This window comes from Bactrocera neohumeralis, chromosome 3 (genome assembly GCF_024586455.1).
Source record: "Bactrocera neohumeralis isolate Rockhampton chromosome 3, APGP_CSIRO_Bneo_wtdbg2-racon-allhic-juicebox.fasta_v2, whole genome shotgun sequence".
NCBI classification, from domain to species: Eukaryota; Metazoa; Arthropoda; class Insecta; order Diptera; family Tephritidae; genus Bactrocera; species Bactrocera neohumeralis.
In genome coordinates this window covers 20,137,272-20,161,564 of record NC_065920.1, presented here as the reverse complement: position 1 = coordinate 20,161,564, position 24,293 = coordinate 20,137,272, and the positions used below count along the sequence as shown (strand labels likewise).

Sequence of the window (24,293 nt, the reverse complement as noted above, 5' to 3'; positions counted from 1 at the left end):
TGTCAATTAAGCTGTCAATTTTCCAATTAATTATAATTCGGGACATTTTGTGTGACACTTTTTCATGTTATTGTCCTTAAAGGCAAATAAGATCCTGCAGGAAGTGTTGCACCAACACTTTGGACATGAAAATTGCTGCTATTACTTGCATGTATATTTGATTGTTTGTATGTACATACATAGATAATGTGTGTGCCGCAGTTGTATAGTTAGTTGACTTTCACTTCATTTGTTGGCAAAATGAAAGGCAGTTGAGCGCACAGGAAGCCAGGAAGGTAGGAAGGAAGTGATGCAGTCAGTTCGCCAGTTAGCCAGCTAGCAGCTTGCGGTTTTGCTTTTATGCCAACAGCAGCAACAATATCGAGTTGAACATTATTATTACAAGCAATTGGCAACAGGACATAAAAAGGATATGGAGAACGTTTGCAATGAACATGCAACATTTAGGCCACAAAACTTCAAACAATTGACGGAAAAATGTAGCAGATATGTGCATTTAATATATACATATATATTTACAAGCGTACTATATTCTCTACACAATACAATGCACAGGACAACTAACGAACGCGGCCGATCAGGCGACCCGTGAAGACTTTGCGGCAAGAGGCCACAAACAAGGTCAACAAAACCAAAATAAACAGCTGTCCGATTGTTGATGTATAGACACACATACCTCACGTATTACGACAACAATTTTAAAGGTGGCAACTGCAACTACAAAAGTAAGCGGAGCAAATGAAAAAGGGCTGTGGTGGCAAAAGTCAGCAGCTGCTAGTTCAGCGAGCAATACATACATACATGCACATATGTATGTATGTATTCATTATATTTATATGTATGTGCAGTATATGTGGCTATATGTAGATAGTTACCTTTAGGTCCTTTTCATGCAACGCTGCCTGCCGCAAAAGGCCATAAAACGCTTAGCCATACAATTACTCCCAGTATAAGTAGCGAAGTATGTTTGTTTATATGTTTGTACTCGTATGCACACGCATTGTGGTCCAGAGTGTCATTAATTTAAATGCAGGTTTTAGTGTTTAATTGAACTGCATACAAGGAGGCCCCGAGAATAGAACAGCTGTAGAACAGTTCGCCCATTACAATCACCTCAATTTGAAAATCCTGTACATTCGATGTCCATGTACATTTAATAGCTGCCAGGATGCAGGTTGCATGTTGCAACATGTTGGGTGACAAATGTTTGTTTTTGTCTGGACCTCAAAAGGGTTTAAAATTTCACCGCTTGTGATTGTGATTTTGGCTGCAGCCAAAATTTAATGGTCAGCACGTGATAAAATCAACTTCCGGAGTATAAAAGTATGTTTGGTCAGTCGTGGGTGCATATGTGGCAGCTGTTGCTGGTGCACATTATTAACATTGAAGTACAGAAAATTTAATCTGGTATCGAATGGACGCTGCTTTATTGATTCAGTTCAGCTTTGTGGGGATATTAGATGGGTCCAATTCTGTACCTTGTGGTATGTTCCAATATTATGATACCATTTTCAATCATGAAAAGTTTAATAATTCGGATTACAACCGACCTATCAATCTACCTACCAACTTTTATAACCAATCACGTCTAAATAGACTAACTAGGAGAAGAGTAGTCTTTCAATTGAAAAAAATTTTCATAAATTTCAAAGTAGCTTTCAAAAGCACAAGAAAAGCTTTCTATATTAAGGCCATAAATTTTAAAGTAGCTTTCAAAAGCTTAAAAAAAGCTTTCTATATGAAGTCCAAAGTAGCTTTCAAACGTACAAGAAAAACTTTATACATGAAGTCTTTTATAAGTTCTATATTCCTGTGTAATATATAACCATAAAATCTCAGGATCGAAATTGGGAGAATCTAATATACATATAATAAGATATAATATATGTTATACGAACCAATTGTCGAAGTACTTTTGCCACTCTGATTGTGGTATCTCCAAAACAAACGTTCAATCGCCTATTCATGTGTCGAAAATCTTTTTGTATTTTTTACGTACGAGAATAAAAAGAGGTTATTCGGTGTCAAATTTAATGGTCATAGGACTATATGAAGGACGACTCATCAAATCGATGTTTTGAGAGCTAAAAAATGCAGTTGTTTCAGTCATTGTGTCAAAGCTCACACTGTCGCGGCAAAGATTGATCTTTGGCAGTTGAGTTTTCTGATTCGTCTTAGAGTGATCTACGGCCACGATTGAACTCTTAATACCATCGATATACCATATACTGGCCTTTGATGGAGAATCATCGCCAAAACTTGAATTAAGTTCATCGATGCATTGTTTCTAAGCTAATCCACGTCGAAAGTTGTAAAAAATTATCGCCCGAAAACGTTCGTGATTTAGTTCCATTTTTAGGGCGCGTTGAATATTTTAAGTTACTGTATATAACACAATTAGCGCTCGTATGTTGAATAGTTCTGAGCATATATAACACGAAGAATGTTAAACTTACCATAATGTTGTGAGTTGCGAGATTGCAACACCAGGGTTGTCAAATCCCGAAATATAAAATGTAATCTACATACATACGTAACTTTGGCAGAAGTATCTCGTCTGGAGTCGATAGAGTGTACAATTTTCGGTACGCTCTCGACTGGCCAAAGGCTTACATTACTTAATCCTCTCTGTATTTTTATTCAAAGGATTCACGAAAGTTCAATTTACCATTTACGAAGTTCCATTTTTTCGAGGTTGAAAGAGTCTGCACGCTATATTTGAGTTCATCGCCCTTGTTCAAAAATTTCCATGTCAACCCAACAACAAAAAGTTATCGAGTTGAATTTAAAAAAATATTTTTTTCTGCATAGATACTTCATTAAAGTGTTATGACACCTTTTTATTCTATATCTGTTTGATTATATCAGTATTTTGACTTGCACCAGTAGTTTGTTCGATTCGCCACTCTGTTAAGTTTGTGAATTGAAAGCAACTTTTCTCTCGTATTGCTAAGCTTGAGCTAAAATTTGGTTCATTGGCAATAATTTTATTGCGCAATTTTAATACATATTATCCGGTTACCTTATGTATTTATTTCATATTTATAATAATAAAAAATATATATATATATTTCTTTTTTGAATTTATTTCACCTATCAGCCGATATGTTATTGCATTTATACATTATGTTATTATTTATATATTAAGTAAATTTATCTCGGTTAGATAATAAAATGCTAATAAATACCGCACAAAACACACTTAAATTTATTTGCAATTCATTGAAGCACACGCAATTGAACCCATAAAGTATATATGTATAAAAGTATATATGTTAATATATGTACGTATATACATACAATATATAGCTGCGAATAAATAAACTAGTTGGATTCTTTGCCTGCAAATAGTTGGCACAGAACCACTAGCGTCTCTGACAAACCAACTACAACTGTTTCCGTGGTGTAGTGGTTATCACATCCGCCTAACACGCGGAAGGCCCCCGGTTCGATCCCGGGCGGAAACAGATAAAATTTTTTTTATTTGACACTAATAAAATTTTTTTTTTCAAGAAAAAGGTATATAAAATTTTGTCTAATTCGAAATTAATGTGTTCCCAGACCATTTCATATTCCAATTCATTTCAAAATGTTAATGCCTAGTGCTTTTAGCATCGACAAAGAAAAATATCCAGAAAAAACAATATACCAGTACCAAAAATATATTATTATTTCGATTATGAGAACTTTGATATTGATATTTTGGAGCATGCCTGATAGAAGTTTTTATATTTTTCTCTCGCAAGGGCATTTTAGATCTACATATGTATTATATTTATATACAAGCATAATGTGTAATTTATTGGGTCGTTCACTAAGTCATTTTGTTTGATAACAACAGATGTTGTTATTGAATTTCTTCCTAGCCAACTTCACACTTAACCGCTTTACCATTTTGTATTTAAACAGCTGATTTAGTAAGGCTTTTTGTAAAATATTTTCTTAAATAATTTTCATTTGGTGCCTTATCGAAGATGGAAGATCGAAACAGCCTTTTCGATATATTTTACTGTTTTACTATCAAAAGGCTAAAAATGCAGTTCAAGCTAGGCGAAAATTATAATATATATGTATATATAGAAGAAGCTTGAGAGTTTGCTGAAAGATAAAATTATAAATTAAATTAACTCGACTGTTCACAAGCACATGAAACATCTACATAGATGCCCAAGGTTCTTACAGAATGAAATTTTTTTCGTCGCATTGCCGACTATGATCTTATCAAACATCAAACAAGTGATTCATTTCTGAAGCGCATTGTTACTGGTGACGAAAATTGGATTGTTTACAAGAATGTAAAGCACAAGAGATCATGGTCTAAAAGGGATGAACCAGCTTAAACCACTACAAAGGCTGATAGTCGCCCCAAAAAAAAAGGTTATGTTGTCTGTCAGACTTGGCACCTTCGGACTACTACTTTATCCATTCTCTGAAACATTTTTTGGATGGTAGAACTTCAACTCAAATCAAGACGTCAAAAACCACTTGGAAAAGTTTTTTGTCTGGAAGAATCAAAAATGTTATGAGCATGGAAACAGTCTCTTGCCCGAATGCTAATAACAGTTATTGGATCATTATGGAGAACCAATAATATAAAATTTGTCATTTGTTCCAACAATTTTAAAAAGTTTTGACTAACGAAGCCATGAACATTCTCTTTCATTCCTAAACATAGAAGACCAATTAGATTAGATTAGATTAACTAAATAAATGAGGATTGCACCGCGATCTAAGGTCTATTGTGCTCTCTCCTAAGTCATAACAACTCACTTAGTCCCAGCATAATGTTAAATTACAATTCTCAATAGCAAAGAGGCGATCCCTATTTAGAAACATGGATCCCAGGGCCTTTATCCTACAGACTGCTCAGCAGTCAATTAACAGATGTTCTTGTGTTTCAGGTTCCATGTCACAAAACCGGAAATTTGCAAAAGAAGCTAGGTCCATGTTACATATGTGTTTCTTGAGCTAACAATGGTCAGTGCCTGAGTTTGCCTTTTGAGATTGTATCCACCCATTAGCAACTTGGCATGGCGCTTGCCTTGGAGTTGTTGCCAATACTCCTCGTGTCCACTCCTTCACCATTGCGGAGCAGTTCCTTTATGGTATGAAGACTAACAACAATGAAAAGTTCGGGTCCTACGATTTTGGTGGATGCTGCGGAGCGGGCAAGTCATCAGCCAGTTTATTCTTGGCTATAATCTTATGTTCGGGCATCCAGATAAGGTGAACTTGGTTAGGATCTTATTGACTGTTCAGCCGTTTTATACACTCTGGCACCAATATCGATTTGATCTGGTACGCAGAGATCGCTTTGAGTGCCGCTTGACTGTCTATGACTAATGCACTCCATTCTGTTTAACCTCAATTCTGACAACTTTTATTTAATACCTACCTGAAAGAGATTTGTTACTCGATTCTGTTTCTTGAAAGATATATTAACAACACCTAGAACTGAACATCCATATTCAACTTTGTCTAAAGCTATATGGTTAGCATTGAAAACGGAGGACCTAGCTCCAGTTGTAAGGGATTGTTTATTTACAATTAGATCTTCTTGAAATAAATATAATAATAATAAATATATGACAAGCACATCTAAAAATCGTCATCTTTTGGCTACTTTGCTATTGGTTTGTGACTTTGCTAATAATAGTTGGGCGACATCTGCTGTCTAAGGTGCACAAGAGCAAGTTCTTCAATGATTTTTTTTTATTTATGTATTGGAAAAACTCTGTGAAGCGATTTGTGTTCGGTTTTGAGAGTAAAGGATGTCAGCTGTTTCCGTGGTGTAGTGGTTATCACATCCGCCTAACACGCGGAAGGCCCCCGGTTCGATCCCGGGCGGAAACAGAAATACTTTTTTTTTAATAATATTATTTATTTATTTATATTTACTTTTTCTACTATTTTCTTCTATTTTCTTATTTACTTTTTCTACTATTTTCTTTTGATTTATGTATTTTTAGTTTTATTATATTTAATTTACAATCTGTTCTCTGTGAGCCAAAAAGATTTCAAAGAACTTTTTGTGTTGAGTTGAATTACTTTCTGTGGTAAATTAATTAAAATTTATTATTTTATCGTTCGAAAGAAATATTATCTACGAGCAATAAAGCAAATTTTCTAAAGTCAAACTCCCTAGATATATTTTTCATATATTTTTTTTGACATTGTCATGCACTTGTCACAAAATAATTAATAAAATGCTGGTGGACTTTCGCCAGACACAAAGTGTTGTAACGGTTCATAAAAAATAACAGTAGTATAGCAAAAGAGCAGCATAACATTAAATACTTATGTGCATTGTGGAAAAAATAGTGTGGCTTCTCGAAATATTTACATATATACACGTGTGTGAATAATCACCAGCAACGACCTTGCCACACACTCGCCTTCTTACTTCAACACTTCCATGCTGCGTCGCTTCCCCTGTATTATGCAATTGTTTTCGCACACGCTGATGCTTAAGATTTATCCGCAATCATGCCACATTCCGCATATTTGAAAAGCTTACATAATTTCTTATTTATTTGTTGCATTCCAACACGCAATTGTGCGCCGTCTGGCGTGAGTATGTTGCACTTGCTACGAATTTGTATGCAGCGTTCATTGACTCATGCGGTTATTCATTCTGTTGAAGGAATTTTTTTTTGTTTTTCATAGCAAATTATTTTGTAAAAAATTATAAGATTTTTCTTTCGTAATGTACAAATTTTTCAATATGTATGTTTAAACATACACTTAGAAATTATTATTTTTTTTAAAGAGTAAATATAATTTAATTAAATAATAAATATAGTCGAAATTTAAAATTTGTATTCTAAGGGTTTTTTTTATTGCATTTGGCTTTTCAAAACCAAAAAAATGTGAAGCCGAAAATACTTTTTGGAATTGGTTGGGACTGTACTCAAACCAAGTTCAAATTTCAATCTATTCGTATATCTGTTTGTAAGATAACTTCTAACTAACATCTGTTGGACGTCATGAAAATGGGGGTCTCTCATCCGGGGCTGTTGTGTCCTTTTCACTGTGGTGTTGTTTTACGGCGGGTCCCAAACCCAGCCCACAACTGTGTTGAGAGATGATTCGCCTTCTTACTTTAGCTCGCCTTCAAACGGATGTTTTTTTTTGGCTACCCAGAGGGACCGGAAGTCGTGAGCTGATTCAGCCGTATGTAAAATAATCGTTTCTGGCCACTAACAAGTGAATTGATCTCAGAGAACTTTCCTCACTTGCGTGAATTACTACACTTGGCTTCATCCTCCATCCGGTGGATGAAAACACTGCAGCTCTGAGAGCATACGAAAGGAAGACCTCCACTCTGTTGGAAAGACCAGGTAGAGAAGGACCTGGCTACACTTGAAATCTCCAATCATATAATACTCCCCAACCCCACAACAAGACCCCAACTGACTACGATGACATCTGGCGCAACATCAAACAGTATATCTGAAGGATTCAGCAAGATAAAACCAATCAGTTTCAGTGCAGAGCACTTCTGAGGTAACTTAAATTACAATTTGAATTATGAGTCTCTCTGCTCGCAACAAATGTCGCTACAATATCGTACTAGGAACATATATACTTGTATATGCTTTTCATCGATAAAAAAGTCCTGTCGTATTGGAACCTCTAGGCCACCAGCTGATACAGCAGTCTTAAATTTTCTGATAGACCCTGCAATCTGTAATATATTCTCTCTGCAAAAACACATGAGGCTACATTTTTTTTAATTGTCTAAGATATCCAACCCATCTGACGTGATCAGTTTTTGGAAAGCAAAGTCGAATTTTGGAAAGTGTTACAACAATAAAAATGTAAGCCTTAATTATCACTACCACGCTCAAATGACCAAGCAAGTCTGTAGCGGTACTCTGCACGGTAGAAATTGTTAGAAGAATGCTCTACGGTGAAGTAGTGTGATGGATAGACTTTCGGAAATCTACCTACCGGAAGAATGGAAAGGATTCAGAGGCTCGCTGCGCCTCTCTAAGGACCACTGCAGCGGTGGTCTCTTGAACTAGTGCTAAACCTGCCACTTATAGCTTTCTTCGCTGAAAGCTGCGCGGTGAAATCAGCTGGACGACTATTGGCTGCAGAAGAATTTGCATATAGAACCTTCGGTCATTGCTCGGTGAGTAATGGCGGTTTGGCAAGCACCTACTACATGAACGTATATAGTAAAAATAGAAAAAAATGGTTAGAAGAAGATATTAGCTGCGATCAAAACGTTAAATTACAGATGGCTTGAAAATAGAGGCCTAAGTTGGTGCGGGAATATACTGTCCAAAGTTGATCATAAGATAGCCTTTTAAGATGCCGGACCACTGCAGTATACTTCAAGCAGAGGTCTTTGCTATTGGGAAATCCGTGGAGCTAGTCTCTAATGCATCAGAAGACCACTGCAGAGTCAAAATTTACGCGGACTGTGAGGCACAAATCAAGGTTTTAACCTCGTTTCGCGCATCGATCAGAAGTGTATTGGAAAGCAGGTCAGCAGTGAATCAAGAACCAAGCAACTTCACCTCTACTGGATCAATTAGCTTAATTTAGAATGGCTCAATGTTGGATATGCTGTGATGTAGTTTTTGTTATTGTTGTAACGATAAAAAACGAAGGGTATTCGACGGCAGCCAATACACAACGAACTGATATTGTCTATATTGTCCTTGGCCGGATAAAAATTCGGGTCTAATCCGGTTACTTAGACCTGATTGTCATTGCAACGGGGGTATTCGACGACAGTCATTGCACAACAAACTGATATTGTCTATAAATTGTGCTCTTTGAGGTGCTTTCAGGAATTCTCGAGAATCTATATACATTTCTTAGAAGCCTACCCATTTTCCACCAATCTACAGACTTTGAACTGTGAACAAGTCCAGCCAAGTGATTGTAAAGCACCCACTCAACCTAGAAACTTCGCTGTGAGGCAAGTGCATTAAACGGTTAGACATTTCTTGATACTTTCGTGCCACATTTGAGAAAGTTCAGCAGCACCAGCAACACGACTGCGCCAATGAAGCAAGCAAATCCCAGCATTTAATAGAGCGAAGTAAAAAAGTAGTATAATGCTGCCACATTTGGTTGCTTGGCGGCTCCTCGCTTATTGCACCATTTCATTTTTATTATTTGCAGCAAGAAAAAGTGTGTGTGTGTGTGTGTGTATGTGTACGTGCCACAGCGAGTAATATTGCGACTGCAAAACGTGTGTGTATGTATGTGGGCCATCATGTATCTTTGTGCAAGTTGATAGTTTTTTCCGCCATCTAATTTTTTCTATGCTCCTCAAATGGCTAAGCGACCGACTAACTGGTTGCTTAGCTGCTTGCCGCAATGGCGGAGCCGCTACCAAAACGACGGACGAACAGACAGAGTGCTTAGTTGGCTGGTTGGTTGGTTGGTCGAATGGCTGTTTGGCTGACTGGCGCTTTGGCGGAATAGTTGGTAGCTGCTGGCTGGTGGCCCAGCATCGAGCTGTTTGCTTGCTTGCGCTTGCCATGGTGCCGATAGTTGCTGCTGTTGTTGTTGCCGATAGTTGTTGTGCATCTTTTTTAATGTTGCCAATCTTGATGATGCTCGTTGTTGTTGTTGTTGTTATTATTGCTTGGCCGCTATTAGCTGGAAGACACTTTGCGGCAAACGTCGCTTAGCGAGCCGGTTGAGACCAGCTGGTTGATTTTTACCCGAAATAGATCGGAGCGAAGTGGATATATTTGGCGCATGGCAAATTGTTGTTGCCGCTGTGTATAGCAAGTGTTTTTTATGCATGTAATGTATTTATGTGTGGTGCTTGTATTTTGTATATATTTGCGCGCATACTCGTCTCAACCATCGGCTCGCCACCGCCCGGTCTTGCCGCCCACCATCGCCTGCTTGCTGGCCTGCTGATTACCTCGGTCGTCGCAAAATTCGTGAAAAACACACGACACACATACCCTACACACATGTATACATATGTGTATTTTATGGTGCCTACAACTTGTGCGCCAACCCCCCGCCGCCCAACTCGAGCGTATTTTCTCAACGTCACTGCGGAATCTCAGCACATGCCGCACATGGCTCATCCATATATCCTCTATATGTTTGTATGTATGTTGTGGATTTGACCGGCCCACCACTCGTGTCTCCGCACATTTTGCTGGCGATTAGAGCTGCCAGCCAGCCAGCCAGCCAAACGGCTCACTTTGGCATCTAGGCAGCTGGCGGCAGGCAGCAGGCAACTAAATCGGCAGCAACAGCAGCTGCCAACAACTAACCGACCAACCAAGCAACCAAAGCAGCCGGCGAGGCGCACAGTTTTCCTCAACTTGCACGCTACTTGTTGGCCATTGCTGTGCTCCTAATATGAATATCGGAAAATTCCTTTGAGGATTCAACAACAAAGGCGGAAAACTCGTAGCGGCCGCCTTTGATAAAATTTTCCGCATTAACGAAATTATTGCCGGCCGGCCTTAATGGTGCGCGGTGAGTGATTGAGCGCTGGTGGTTGCTCTGGTGAGTGAGTGGTGAATGGTTGGTGGGTTGATTGCTGAATTTTCCGACAGCAACGATTAATTTTGACGCTCAAAGGCGTTGAGAAAATAACTCGAGGGTTGCCGAAAAGTCAAAGTGGCCGCGTGTCAGCATGTCACACGTTGTTTTTGTAGTTGTCAGAAAGATTTGCTTAGTGGTTTTTATTGTTGTTGTAATTTTTTTCTATGTTGTTGTTATTGTAGTTGTGAAAAATTTTCGTTTGTTGTTATTGTAGTTGCTGCAAAAGATTTTCCTTCGTGGTTTTCATTGTTGTTGTAAAAGATTTTTCAATGTTATTGTAGTTGTTGTGAAAGATTTTTCTTCGTGGTTTTTGTAATTGTTGCGAAAGTTTTTCTTTTGCTGTTATTGTAGTTGTTGTGAAAGTTTTTCCTTTGTTGTTATTGCAGTTGTTGCGAATGATTTTCCATTTTTACACGAGGCGGTCGCACAGCAACCCCATTGAGTTTTCTTTTTGCTGCTCTTTTGTCGCTCTTGTTGCTATTTTAATCGCTGTTGTTGTTATTGGTGTTATTGTTGTTGTTGTTATCAATTTTGTTGTTGTCGTACGCGCACCAGAGCATCGTTGTCATCCATCAGACGGCAGCTGCTCTTCGCCGCGCCGCCTCTTTATTCAAATTCCTTTTGGATTAGCCGCCAGCAGCGGCGTTGCCATTGAGATGCTGCGATGCTCATACATACATATGTACATACATACCATACACACAAACACTCATAGGTCTATTTTTATGTATGTATGTAAGTACGTTCGTATCCCATCGAAAGCGGTCGCCTTTTTGCTCGCTTGTCAGCTGTCAGCACGCTTTGCGTACTCGCACTCGCCTCGACTTTCATGTCGTGGGTTTTCCTTTGTCAACACACACTTACAGACATATTTATATTCACATGCATGTTTGTTTGTATGCTTGTGCTCGCATTTTCTTCCCTCTTCGCCTACTTGTCGCTGCTCGGTTTGGGCATTTTTCCACCTAATTTTCCAAGCAACAAACACTCGCTCGCTACACAAGCTGCGCGCCTGCTTCTCAATACGTGTAATTTATTCAATTTTTGAAAATTAATTTTTTGAAATCGCTTTTGAAAAAATCTGCATTTTCAATTTTTCGGCAAATTTTCAAATTAAAACAACAACAACAATATTGTCATAATCAAATATGGTATACTATATCAACAACATATATGTACGCCAGTAACCACAAATACATACATATATGTAAGTTAACACATATGTATGTATGTATGTATGTATGTATGTACGTATGTACGTATGTATTTTCAATCTGCCTTGGATTGTCGTTTTGAATTTAGTTTCTCTAAAAATTTTACTGCCATATTTGCAGTTTTTCATTTCTAAACTGTCAGTTGAGGTGCCACTGTAATATACAGCAAAAAGTTCAAACTGCAAGTTGAGCCTGAAAGTATGCAATAATTTTTTTGCCTGAAGCATGCTTGTGTAGTTTACTGCCAGTATTAGTGATGAACATTTCTGTTAATATTTTGGTCTGTTGTTCTTATCCCGCAATGGATACCGAAAGAGAAAATATGTAAACTTCGGAGATTGCAGAATAGAAAATAATCTATGCCAAATTTGAAGAAGATATCTTTTTAATTTAGAATTTTTAATTCTATATAAAAATTTTAATTTGTTTGGTTTTTTTCATCAATATGTAGTGATAGTATGATTACATTCGGGATTCCTGCATATTTATTTTGGTATAGTTCCGGTGTATTTTATTTCGTGTACTATTAAGTTAAGAATTCCGAAATCAAGGTTTTTCTAAAATTCCTATCCTCAGCAATTCCAAGACAGAATGCAGTCCCGAATTAATTCACAATCCCGAAATTAATTGCGAAATTCTTACAATGCCTAATCGGTGTAAATGTGCTCTAATTCAGCAATATTTAATTTATAAGACTGTAGAATTTTTAATCCCAGAACTGATCCCGAAATTTTTATTAGTAATAACCGATATTCCGGTATATTTTCGGTAGAGTTCTTCAATATTTCTTTTCTAAGACTATGGAATTTTCATTTTCTGAATTGATCCCGTAATTTGTATGAGGTTTTATTCCGTAATATTTTAGTTATTTTAACATTTCGGGCTGTTATTAATTGTTAGTCCCGAAATTAATCCCGAAATAGTTTTGTCAACCAATCGTCTACGGCTCAATACTATACGTGTAGCGCAACATGATTCTAGTATATTTTTGGTATAATCCCGGTATATTTTTATGTGATCCGAAACTATTTTTACAGTCCCGAAATAATTTATAAACCAGAAACTGATGCCGAATTTTTATAACGCTTAACCGGGATTCCTGAATAGTTTTGTTATAATTCTTGAATATTTTATTCATGAAACTACTGAATTTTCAATACCGAAATTGATCCCGAATATTATTGATGCTTAACCGGATACATTTTTGGTACAATTGTGGAATATTTTAGTTACAAGACTATTTAATTTTCAATCCCGAAACTGATCCCGAAAAATTTATTACTATTAACTTGATTTCCGTATATTTTTGATATAATTTTGGAGTATTTTAGTTATAAGGTTGTTATATTTTCAATCCCGGAACCGATCCCGAAATTTTTATGAGTCTTAAGTGGGATTCCCGTACATTTTTTGAATATTTTACAACTACTGAATTTTCAAGACCGGAACTGTTCTTGCAAATAATTATGGAATATTTTATTTACAAGGCTATTAAATTTTCAATCCCGAAAATTTTAATGCCAGTAACTAGGAGTCCGTATATCTTTGGTATAATGCTGGAATATTTTAATTTATAAGATTGTTAAATTTTCAATCCCGAACCGATCCCGAAATTTTTATAAATCTTAAGTGGTATTTCGGTATATTTTTGGTATAATCTTAGAATATTTTATATATACTTAAGTCTACTGAATTTCAAACCGGAACTGTTCCTGCATTCTGAAACTCCTGAAAAAATGAAGAATTAAAACATATTGTGTCGTGGATAGTTCTTCATTGGAATTATTTCATCTCTAGTTATTTTGGCAAAACCTTCGTTCACTTCATTTACTGTTTTCAATTCTCATATTGTCTTCTTGGGACACTTTAGAATTAATGTTTTAAACCAGAATTTATAAATTTTTGTGTTTTAGTAAATTGCCAATATTTCTAGATTCTTTTAGAAAGATTAGCTAGGCAAGAAACTCGTCCCATTTTATATAGTATATGTTATAATAGTATATGTCCAAAAGAATATATCTTACAATTATATCTTTAGTTCCTCTGCATAAAAACCTTTTATTTTTGTTCGAAACATCAACTCTTGTAAAATCATATATCTAGTATCGTTTCTGGATTTGCCTCTCTGTTATATTTTACGACTAAGAATGACCTAACCTAATATTTCTGAATAGAAAAAAGTAATGATTCCTTTAAAAAATAACCGGTTCTTCAGCGAAAAGAGAAATATAGTTCCTAAGGGTGTCAAAAACAACTTTTTATATTGCTTCTAACATGAAAGGGAGAAATGTTTCTTGTTTTATCCCCCCTATTTGATTATAGTAGTCTATTTGGTTTACAGCAGTTCTTTCTAATAGTCTTTGCAAACTGTATGTCTATAATATATAAATATATACACAGATATGTTCAAGGTAAATAACCTCATTAAAGTCTATCATCGAATTAGCAAAACACACATCAAAAGGTTCGCAACACAAAACCAAGGGTTCATTCCGTACATCAAACAATTCGACACGCGCTCGTCGGTAAAATTACAATTAAGGCACGGTATGATATGCGCTCGTCGCCAGGGCGACAGACAGCAGTGGTAGTTTCGGGCGTTTTGTCGTTCGCGTCTTCAAAGGAATTTCGCCGATATGCGAATAGGAGCGCAGCATCGGCGAAAAGTGGACTGGAATCACCCTAGCAAGAATAGTGCAGAAATTATTTGATTTCATTTTCCCCCACAGTGGCTATAGAACAAACAACTCAAACAACTGTGTAGCGAACAGACACATTTGAATGATTGACAAACATGCAAGGCAACCAAACCCCGAGATCAAAAGCATACAAATATTATATTAGAGCGGGAATAATGTTAAGTGTGCATTAGCAGCCGCAACAAGGGCTGCAACGAGGTTCGTTATGCATGATTAGCATAAATGAATGAATGGTGTGTATGGAATGATGAGAATTTATATATAGCTGCATATGAACATACTACTATTCATACATATGTATGTACATATGCAAGTGTACTTATTATCTGCTCTGATCTCGCTTTATATTCGTAGTTAGTGCGCCGCCGAAAAGTGTCCAATTGAGACGGCTACACACATACATATATATCAGTATATATCAGTCACAATTTTTTCCAGTTGCACACTTTTAGTTTTCCACTCCAGCAAGAGAAAAATAGCATCTGTTATGCTTTTCTTGCTGGTTTCTCCTTCAATTTTTCTCCTCTCCAAAGTAACCTTATCAAACGACTGCGGAAAACCCACTTAGAGTCGCTGCTTTGTGGCTGCTTCCTTGCGTGATTTACGGTAATTACTCGAACGCTTTTGTTGCCGCCGCCTTCAAAGGAATTTGCCGATATGGCGACTAGGCGCCCAGCACTGGCGGTTGGTTGTCGGAAAAGTCTTCGAAATTCGAGGAAAACTGTTTTCGCTCGAGTAGCGAACAGCCAAAAATGTGGCAAGCTTCACGCACATTTGTGTGGGTATATGTATGGCACGTGCCTGCTGACCGCAATATGTGTGCCTGTATGTCTGTCTCCTGTACACATTTTGTTTAGTATCGAAATAATTGTGGCAACCCACCCCATTGTGGCGGCACTCCTTCATTGTCACCCCTTATGCGGTGCAACAAGTCAACAATTGTCTACAGCAACTTGCAACTTTTCTTTCAGGCGCTGGAAAACTAACTGTGTGTTTCTTTGTGTAGTCTGCCAAACAACGGCGTCACACTCACTTCCTATTTGGCACATATTGCACTCGCTGGCATTCTTTTTGCCCACTAACACACTAACCCAATAAATAATAATAAAAACTTTTGCCAGCACATCCCCTTTATTGTTGTGTACTGCATTGTCACTCGCTGTGTTCTTCCACATTTTGTGCGCCTGGTCCGCATATCGGCAAATTCCTTTGAAGGCGTAGCCAACAAAAGCATCGTCGCCGGTCGCCCGTCGCCGCTCGTCGGTCTCGTGGTGGTATTCTTGTTGTGTCTGGCGGTTTTTGGCTTTGATGCAAGCATTTCGTTTTTGTTGTAGGTTTTTGTACAGCTGTTGCCTGTGCAACCGTCGCCAATTGGCCACAAGGGTCTCTCGCCGTGGCAGAGATGGGTAATTGAAGTTTTTCCGACACAAGTGCCCGGGTCTACTAATGCGTACACAGACGATTCATACATAAGTACATGTATGTATGCACATGAATATCATCTCAGATTCATATGCGTTCTCGGGGTTGCGCGGGTTGCGGCTGGCGTTACGCGCAGCTTTTTTTATATGCAAATGTGTTTTATAAACAAGATCCCAGCATTCGCAATGACAGGTGTTTTAGTAGCTGTTTGTTTTGTTGTTGTTTTTTTTTAATGAAAGTGAAATACTTGGCAGCTAATGCATGTGTGCAAATTTAACTTGTGTGTATGTATGTATCTACATACTCATACAATTTATTTGTTTGTTTACATTTTCGTTATGAATAAATAAATTAAAATTCTCAGAAATTTTTGGCTTCGCATACCCAGTTTTGTATAGTTGCCCCACATATGTATGTATGTATGTATTATTTTTACAAGCTTTTTGCTAATAATATATAATAATATAGGGTGTTTTTTTGAGCGGTATGAAACTTTTCTCGCACATGTACGAAAACGGACCGATAACTACTTAGTCTCATTGTCCGATACCACGACTACCGGTACCAAGATAAGTCCCATATTATGTTTTTACGGTTACCGTCAAAATTTCAGCCAAATCGGACTTGGACCGATCACTTTGTATGACAGCTATATGCTATAGTGTTCCGATGTCGGCGATTCCGACAAATGAGCGGCTTCTTGGGGAGACAAGGACGTCTGCAAACTCTCAGATTGATATTTTAAAGTCTGACGAACTGTTAGTTCGCATATACAGGATGATCCATTTCGAGGATGCCGAATGACACGCGTGATGATTCCAAGGCCTGAATCGAAGCTGGATTGGCCGCTTAGACTTTAGACCTTATGTATATCCTCACAGGAAAAATTCGAACGGTATGATATCACACGATCTTGGTGTCCCATCGTGCGGCCTAAAAAAGTTATCTGTTCTCTCAAAAAATCCATTGATTGATGCAATGTGTGGGAAGTGGTGCCGTCTTCTTGAAATCAAATGTCGCCGAGATCACAAGCTTCAATTTCAGGCATCAAATAGTCGGTTACCTTGCCGCAATAATGGTCGCTATTAACGGTTACGTTCTCAGTAGCTCTTGAATCTGTTCAGTTTGCTCTTCGTCGCAAATGCGGCAATTTTACTTGTCTACAAACCCATTGAGTCAGAAATGGGCTTCATCGCTGAACAAAATTTGGCCCGAAAACGTCGGATCTTCTTGGAAGTTTTCAAGAGCTCATAGAGCGAAGCGATGTCACGCAAGAAGGTCGAGTAGCTTCAGTTCTTGCATAAGCTGTATTTTGCCCCTTTCAATTTAAGATCTCAACGTAAAATGAGTCAAAACGTTCCAGACGTCAGTCCGAGTTGCTGCGAACACTCTCAGCTACGGTTGCTATATTTTCTTCACTGTGTGTGAATCCTGGGTATCAAGATGGGTGATGATGTTGCAAAAATCCATGATAAAATGCCAGACAATGCCAATTCCGCGTGATCTGTCATAAAAGGCTATTGAAAAAAGTATCTCTACTTGGATCACCCTTTATATGCTTTATTGGTCCGATCTGAACAATTTCTTCGGAGATTGCTCCGTTGTCTTGGGCAATAACCGCGCCAAATTTCGTGAAGATATCGCGTTGTAATGAAAAATAAGAAGCTTTTTGGGGAGAAAAGGGCGTCTGCAAAATTTCAGATCGATACCTCAAAACTAAGAGACTAGTTCGCGTAAATACTCAACTCGTTTCGCTGATCATTTATATTTATACTTTAAAGGGCAAGACATCTTCTGGATGTCTGAAAATAGAAAAAGAGCCATATTGGTCGGTAATTAGATCCTTGTGTTTGTAAGGGAAGTAGGGAGCACTTATATATAGTGCCTATTCTCCATCGATAGCGACTGTCAAAAGTTAGTTTAACGAGTTTTAACGTAATGACATCTCGGTTTTTAAGTAGCTACGCTTTGGTACCCTGAAACGGATACCACCCACTGTACTGTAAGACCACTTCACAGTAATGTTGTACATGCACAGTGCACCCCGAAGAAGTTTCTTCGTCGATACGTGACAGCCGATGAAACATGAATCTGTGGATACACACATAGAATGCAGGCAACAATCGAAATGGAAGGATTAACCCGGTTAATTTGTTCCAAAAGAAGCAAAGACTTTCCCATCAATCAGCACCGATTTCTGGAATTCTTGCAGAAATGATATGAATTAAATTCACTACCTGCAGAAAGACGAAATTACCCCATTTTCCTTAGGAAAGAGAGTCCTTCCTCTATAACTATGCATTATGCCGCCAGAGCCAAATTGGTCGAATTATTTTATGAATTGCTGTCCCATCCAAGGTATACTACAGACTTGTTGCGAACTGTTTTGTGTACAAACTTGAAAAATATACTCATTTGACAGAAAATGGAGTCACATGAAGGGTTTATCGCTGAATACTTGTCGCCTTCTACACCGGCCACTGTAAGCTCAAAAAGTACTTATATAGCATGGGAACTGCCGGTCTGCGACAAGGAGCCTGAAACTCCAGAACATCTGTTAAGTGACTGCATAGCAATCTGTAGGCGCAGGATAAATGTCCTTAGATCCATGTGTCCAAATAGGGATCACATCGTCTCAATAGCACCTAGTAGTACTTATATTGAAATTTATCAATATGCTGGGGCTAGGTGAGTCGTTCAGACTTAGGGGAGGGTACAATAGACCTTCACAAATTTTTATAAGACCTATTATAGAGACGGGTTAAAGAAGTTGTAGCATCATTGATCGAGTTAAAAGGAGGCTATACTTAGATATGAATCGTAACTTTTCTGAAAATTTTTATTCTGTTTCTTGATTTGATTGATTTTTAAGAATTATTTATTACCGAAAGCAGACTTGCCAATGATGGTAGTTCACATGTTGATGGTTGAGTAAGTGACTTTCTGGAAAAAAATTGTGGTTTTGCTGGCTATGGATTCCTCCTCCATGAAAAAGTCAAATTGCTCTCGAAATTCCATTTATAGCAAAAGACCGTATTATTTCGGATCGTACATTTTCTTTCAAATCTTAAAATATATTCCGATCCCTACATAATTATGTGGGACCTATACAAAGGGCCCAGTTCTTCTACGATAAGTCAGTCTTTAGGAAGAAACTTCAAGCATTCAAAGCTAGAATTGAACATAGCTGAGTATCGAGCAATTTTTTAAGCATAACCTCACTTTTTATATATGATTTTGGCAGTTTGCCAAGCCTTTTTTATGTAGTTGATTGCCACAAGTAAAAAAATTTCGCACCTGTATGAATTCATAGCGCTCAATTGTTTGTGTCTGCTATCACATACTACACACGCTACTTAACCAGCAAATACAACAACCATAACAACTGCTACAGTATTGTTTCCATTTTTCATTTCCTGCACACTGCATAGAACCCTGCTGCTTCACCAAGCGCTCAACCCCAAAAACGTGCTCCTTTTGTTAGATAATCAAATGAAATGGTTGGCCAAATGCACAACGCTACGTACACACTCAAAGGCAGCCATGCACATTTGCTGTTTGCCATAGCAAGGAAGCGGAAAATATCATCAAAGCCCACCGACAAACGGAAATTGGGTTTAGGCGGAGACGCTTTTGTTGCCGGCGTCTTCAAAAGAATTCACCGACATGCGGAATAGGCGCACAGAAACGCTCGTTGGTTGTTAGAAGAAGCGTTCAAAATGCCAGCCAAAGTACTTCACTTTGCTCGAGTGAGTTGTTATTGTGGCAGCTGGTTTGTATGCTTCATTTAGGGTGTTAGTTGAATGTTATGAATGTGCATGCCAAATGGTTTTATTGAATTAAATTTGAAGATTTCTGTAGACGGCACGAACTGTTAAGTGGTGTCGTGTTTGAAAGAGATTTCAGGGGAATGTTGGTGTCATAAAACGCCAGGTTTTCTGAAGAAAATATATATTATTATTAGATTATTTTGGAAATTAAAACATATGAGAGTTTTTACTTCTGGTTAGGCGAAGAGCAGGTCTCTACTACTTCTTATTGAGTTTGATCGAAACCACCGGAGACCTTGGAGAGTTTATGACGCGTTCTCAGCAATACACTTAGATGCATGACACTGCACGTCAAGGTCCGATTTCTATTAGATATAAACTCGAGGAAATGTTTAGGTTAGGTTGAAGAGAGAGAGAGAGGATAACATAACAGTGAGAGTTAGTTAGAAACCAAGGAATAAACTTCTTCGCTAGTCCCTCAACATTTTTCTCTAAATAGTGCCGATGTGTACGATCTCTCTATACCATACGGTATTTTATGGTTGCTAAAAATACTTGGTGAGTCCTTGAAGGATCGTGACTTCTGATCTTCCTCCTTCAATAGCCAGAGTTCACAGTTCACACGGATCTAAATCAGGCGAATACGCTGGTTGCAGCACCATAGGGGTGTTCGAGGGTGCAAAAAAGAAGAATTGTCGGCCTATAATTCCGACCTTTTTTTACGAATAGCCTCATGCAAACGACGCATTACACTCAAATAGTATTCCTTGCTGACAATTTGCCCGCTCGGAAGGAATTCGTAGTGCACTACAACTGGTTTCTTCGGTCTCGGCACATCTTTGCCAAGATTGATTGTCTGTTTCCGGGTCATAAGCATAGATCCAAGACTCATCGCAAGTACTAATATGTTTCATGACGTCCTGGTAGCCGGAAAGCGTTGTTTCACAGAGTTAACGCGACTATATTTTTCGAAAAAATTGAGTGATTTTGAAACCAATCGTGTTTTCTGTTTTCTTAGGTCAAAATTATCTTCCAAACGGTTTTCATTGATCCTTCCGATATTCCAACGATGGAAGTAAGATCTCTAACTTTTAATCATCGATTATCAAGCACGAATTTCTTTATTTCATTGACGTGGTGATCATCAGTTGATGTTGATGGCCGTCCTGGACGTGGTTCGTCGTCAACACGTCCTCGATTTTCTTTGAATATTGGAAATAATCGGAGTAGTCTTTTTCCCGTAGAGCCACGAAGAGCTTTTTCTATTCGGTTCTTATTTCCTCAATCGTGTTCAAAAAGCGTCCCCTTATTGGCCCTTTGAGTTTGCTGAATAGCCTGAAGTCGCGTTAGGCCAAGTCAGGTGAATACGTTGGATCTGTATCAGTCGATTTTTTGACAAAAGTCGTTAAGAGTTTTTGCAGTATGACGAGGTAATTTATAGTGATAAAGGTTCAGGAATTGTTCGCCCATAATTCCGGCCGTTTCATACGAATAGCTTGACGCAAACGTCTCATTACGTTCAAAGAATATCTTGTTTGACAGTTTGGTCCGAAGGAAGGAAATCACCATACCAAGTCAAACACCACACCTTACTTTTTGATCACAGTAGTAGTAGTAGTAACTATATTTTCGTATTAACTTCAAGGTGTAACTGTGAAATCGGTTTGAATTTTGAAAAAGTTCTTTGAGGCCTTAAAGAGCACATCCGACCGATTAAAGGCATAATAATGGTCTAAGTCTCGACGAAAACCAGTAAAATTAAAAACTCCGGAAATCAATAAATTCTTTATCCTCCCAGCTCAGCTGCGAACAATCTGCATGACTTCTAATGTTATTGTTCTCTCTGTGAGCAAGTGATTTTTTGGTACTGGTAGACCAAAGTAATGTTCCAACTCTCTGCAAGCCTTTTTAATGGGATCCAAAAAGCATGCAAATCCTTACGGGATACTTCATTGTTAACTTTTGTATCGTTATTGTAATCAGTACAGTCTTCTGGTGTATGCTGAGGTCCAATGAGCTCCTGTGACGTCTCATCATTGGATTTAATATAGCCAAATCTTCAGCTGGCCTTGAAAACAATAATTACATCTTGTACGAAAAATTCTGATTATTTTCAAACCGCCCTAATTTGCATATTAATTTTATATCTACGTGTGTATGTATGTGCTCAATATTCCCATAATGTTTTAAGCGATTTTTGTTCGCGTGATTCCCAAGTACTTGTGTACCTTAAGTTTCGCTTAGAAGTTTTCCGCCAGCTTACATCCATACACACATACATACATACGCGCATGCATGCGTGCAACCATATCATACACCATAAAAGGTGTAGCCATCAAACCACAACCACAACAACAAAAAACACCCAAAATATTGCAATTCTCACTTGAACAGCCACCAAGCGGGCTTGCTACGCAAAGCTGTGCGCCGGTTCCGCATATCGGCAAATCCTTTGAGGATGCCGCCGCTCTAACGCATAATAAATACATATTATTAATACACATACATACAACAACAACCACACGAGGTCGGCTTACGCCTTTGATAACACTTTCCGCTTTGTTGCTTTCGTTTTCTCGTGGCAACGGTGTTTGTTGTTGTTACTTTTGGTTTTTGATAAAGCAAATGCCGCTTTGATCGCTCCTTCAGTTAACCGCTACTTGTAAGTACACACACAAACATTTACATAGATATTTATAGAGCTGTATAAAGGCATTGGGCGTCACTCACTGAGGTCACTCACCACTTTCAAACCACATTTTATTAGGGCACTTGTGTGATTTTTATATTATGAAATGAATTGGCCGCACCAGCTCTAAAATATCAACTTCCTACCGAAAAAAAACAAACAATTTGACACCCATCAATTTAAACGTTTATAAATATATGATTTCGTGTACACCCTAATTCTCGGTGTGGCTTGACTAATTATAGTACTTAATCACTGCGAGGTGTGTATTTCAGCGGCGAGCAAAAAAGTCATGTAAGGATGGTCAGTATTCGGTCTGCACTGAAATAAAAACGGTTGAAAAATTGTTAAGTTTCTGTAAAAGATTATTATTAACAAGTTAGAAAGGCCAATATGCTACTGTGGGCAAAAAATAGTAGGAATTTTTAAATTAAATTTCGGGCTAAAACCCATTCGTCGAAATTTTTTTTCTAGGTTAGTATAACTGTCAGTAACATCTGAGCGAAATTTCTCATCAAAATAATCATTAGTGTTTAGTATACGCTTCTCTTTCTGAAGTACATAAGTGAGTAAAGTGAAATTATTCAACAAAGAAGCTCCAATAAATTTTTTTGTGCGGAATCAAATTTCTAGTGCCGTAATGTTCAGAATGTAGGAAAAGGTCTTCAGTGATAATTGTTTCGCGCGAGCAAGTATTTTTTATTGCAACAAATTATTCAAATTGGATCGAGAACGCGCTGACGACGAGCCACGTCAAGGACGGCTATCTGAGCATTAACAGTCAGAGATCTTACTGGCATCGTTGGAATATTGGAAGAATCAATGAAAACCACTTTGAAAAATCATTTGGGCCTAAGAAAAGTGAAAGCACGATTGGTTCCAAAATCACTAAATTTTTTTCGAAAAACAGCGTCGCGTTAAGGTCTATGAAACAATGCTTTCTGACTACTAGGATGGCATGGAACGTATTATTAAAGCGGTGAGTTTTGGATCTATGCTTACAACCCGGAAACAGACGATGAGTCGGCCGAATATGGTGGCAAAGGTGAGCCAAAGCCGAAAAAAAGCGAAAAAAGCCAAAAATCAAGGTTATGTTGACATTTTTCTTCGATTATCGAGGTGTAGTGCGCTCCGAATTCCTTCCGACTTGGCAAACTAAAAACAAGGAATGCTATTTGAGTATTATACGTCATATACGCGAAGCTATTCGTAAAAAGAGGCCACAAATATGGGCCGGCAACTCTTGGTTTTTGCACCAAGAAAATGCAGCATCGCAAACTGCATAGATTCTTCGAAATATTGTCGCCAAATTTGGAACCAATATCGTGCCACAACCACCGTATGCGCCTGATTTATCTCCGTGTGTTTTCTGCAAAATTTTATTATGAGCAAGTAACGAATTATTATATCGGTTACAATCACCAGCGCCGAATTCACTTTATTAAATATGGTTATAGGTTAATTTGAGAATCAAATCACATTATGTCTAAAATCACTTAGTGATGTGCCAGTCAATTATCTATACAAACCTTGTTGATATAGATCCTGATGGTAGATATATTGGGGTTAGCGCAGGGTCGGGACTGATTACAGAACAACGAAAATCACTAAACAGTTTAGGACATAAAAAAACGGTCAGTGGGCTAATTTGAAATATGATATAGTATTCATCCAAAAAAAATAAGAAATTGTGAACCAGCCAAAAATGAAACAAGCTAGAGGATCGAATTTAGTTATGAATGAGATTGATAATAGTCACTGAAAAAAAAGTTAATTACGATGTTGGTCCTGTTACATGGCGTATAACGTGCTGAAAGTTAGTGTCGTTTTGATTTTGTTACAGTTCTTCGAGGCAGAGTATCGGTATTTTTGTTTAGGCCTAACTGATGACCTTTCTTTCCATGAAAGGGATAAGGGATTTCCCTTATCTCAAACCAACTTTCTACTTGCTGGCGAACTG

General features: G+C 37.9%; 1 long non-coding RNA gene and 2 other non-coding genes across 3 annotated transcripts in view; all 3 read left to right on the top strand.

Moving 5' to 3' along the window:
* LOC126752951 (uncharacterized) overlaps positions 1-24,293 on the top strand; it is a 241,550-nt gene that overhangs the window by 18,579 nt on the left and 198,678 nt on the right. The gene's annotated exons all lie outside the window — the stretch shown is intronic.
* Positions 3,395-3,467, top strand: Trnav-aac (transfer RNA valine (anticodon AAC)). Its single transcript has one exon. It is a non-coding gene; the product is annotated as a tRNA-Val (tRNA).
* On the top strand, positions 5,781-5,853 carry Trnav-aac (transfer RNA valine (anticodon AAC)). Its single transcript has one exon. It is a non-coding gene; the product is annotated as a tRNA-Val (tRNA).